This window comes from Penaeus japonicus, unplaced genomic scaffold (genome assembly GCF_977035675.1).
Source record: "Penaeus japonicus unplaced genomic scaffold, GWHDUDI00000001_assembly GWHDUDI00000027, whole genome shotgun sequence".
NCBI classification, from domain to species: Eukaryota; Metazoa; Arthropoda; class Malacostraca; order Decapoda; family Penaeidae; genus Penaeus; species Penaeus japonicus.
The window spans coordinates 9374277-9376776 of NW_028234429.1; positions in this window are offsets into that span (position 1 = coordinate 9374277).

A 2500-nucleotide genomic window follows, 5' to 3' on the forward strand; every position below is an offset into this window, starting at 1 on the left:
ATGAATATGTTTGTATATAAATGAATTTTTATAAATATTTTATAAATAAAAGTAATTTTGTATAAGTTTTGATGTAATGTTTAAATAAATTTATAATATATTATAAATAATAATAATATATAAATTTTTTTAAAAAAATTTTTGTATATAAATATATTAAAAATAAAATTTTAAAATATATATAAATATATAATATTAATAAATAAATTTTAAAAAAGAATATATATAAAAATACCATATGTGTGTGTGTTTTATTTTTAATATATAAATATAATAAATAAAATTAATAATAAAATATAAATAATAAATGTGGGTGGGGTGTATAAAATTTATATCCTTATTTATAAATATTAAAAAAAATTTTAAAAAATATTTTATATCCCATATATATATTATATATAAATAAAAAAAATTATAAAAAAATTTAAAAATATAAAATATAAATTTTTGGTTTTGTGTGAGTTTGTGTGTGTGTGTGGGGGTGTGTTTGTGTTTTGTTGTTTGGAATGTGTATGAAATATGGGGGCTAAATTGAAGGAAAAAAAAGTTGTCATAACTCAGTTTCTTCAGAGACAAATTTATATTTTACATAAAAAAAAAGAATTTTATGAGCTTTGAGGATCAAAAAAAGGGGGGAGGGGGAAACTGTCGGGCTACGAGACAATTTTTTAATTTTTTTACCAATTGTATCTGAAGAATTTATCTCTCAGTTTTTTAATATCAAAAGCTTACTCCCTTTCCTCTTTATTTAAAGAAAATGTGCAAAAAGAAAAAGAATTAATTCGTTTTTTCAATTTTTTTGGGATACCTTCGTGATGTCAAAGATTTCAGTATTTTTCTTTTTTTTTTTAAATTTTTAAATTTTTTTTTGTTTAATATTTTTTCCCTGTTTTTTAAAGATTTTTTAATGGGTTTTCAAGGGTTTTTTGGAAAAACTAATTTTTTGGGAAGTTCCCCATATTTGAGACTCGTATCCCTTTTTTACTTCTTTTTTTAGAGCATCATAAAAGAAAAGTGGATCAGAAAACAGGGCTGAGAGCATCTGCCATAACAATACACAGGGAACCCCCTCCCCTGTTTTTTGGGGGTCATCACCTCCCGGAAATTTGACTTTTTTTTTTGTTTGTTATACTATTTCTGAAAAGACTTCTTTCTCTTTTTTCCCCTTTCTCTCTTTTTTCTATCTCTCTTTTCCGCTCTTTTATCCCTCTCTCTCTCTTTTGCTCTCTCTCTCTCTCTCTCCCTCCCCCCTTCTCTCTCTCTCCCCTCTCTTTTTCTCTTTCCCTCCTCTCTTTCTCTCTCTTTCCCCTCCTCCTCTCTCTCCTTTTCTTTTTCTCCCCAAGGTTTTTAATAAAAATTTAAAAATGTTTTACGAAACCCTTGATGATAAGATATAGGAAAAAAAATTTTAAATTTCCTTTGCTGTTTTTACTCCTTTTGGTCCTATAAACTGAGTTTATTTAAAACAAAAATTTCCCTTGGGTTATTTACCTCCCAAAAGGCTGCACCCTTTTTTTGCCTGATCACCCAAAAACTGGCCAATGAAGAGCCATGACTTTAATATTTTGCCCCACTGCAATTGCCCCACTTGTTTGTGATATCTAAACACCTTTTAACCCCTTTTATGCCAGGGGGGTAACACCCGTGTAAAAAAGGGCAAAATCCCTGATGACGGGGCGGACGCACCATGGGGACTTTTCCCGATGAAAATTTTCCCATAGGCCCTGTGTGGGGGGTTTCCCACTTTTTCGCGGGGTCCGTCGGGAGGGGGTTTAATGGTTTAAAAAAAATCTTCCCTTTTTTCTAGTAAAAACCCTGGCGACAAGATATTTATTCAAGGCTTTTGGCGGGGTGATGGGGGGCATACAACCCGTTTTGCGGCAGTGCCCCCCGAGAATCCCGGGGCTTTGGGCCCCTTATCCCTTTTTAAAAAATCCCTGAAATTCCCCCCGACCATTTAGACCCAAAAAACCCCCATCTGAATGGGTTAATATAAAAATAATTCGAAAAAAAATAAAAATTTTTCAAAAGGTGGCCAATAAGGAATTTGTGAGACCCTGCTACAACATCTACATCGCAGAAAAATAGTGGCTTTAAATTGAGGAGTTCCATTATGCTCTTTGGCGGTTAACATGGAACTAAACATGCCCCTTCATTAATGGGTTAATGCAATTTTAAAAAACAATAATAGAAAGCAGTCTGATAGGGAAAAACAAGGAATACCTATCATTATGGGGTGGACCCTTGGTGTATTTTTAATATGGTCTCATCAGAGCCAATGACCAATATCCTTTATATATAAAATATTTTTTCTACAGTTTAGATACTACCAATAATAATTCTTCATTGGTACGCCAAGGACCCCTCTCAAGCCATCCCTAAGGATTCTGGTAAGGAAATTATGAATAACATATATATTTAATTCTAGCAATGAAATAAATAGTTCACTTTTATAATCTTTAAAAGGAAAATTCCACTCTTGATACTTATACTGTTTTTC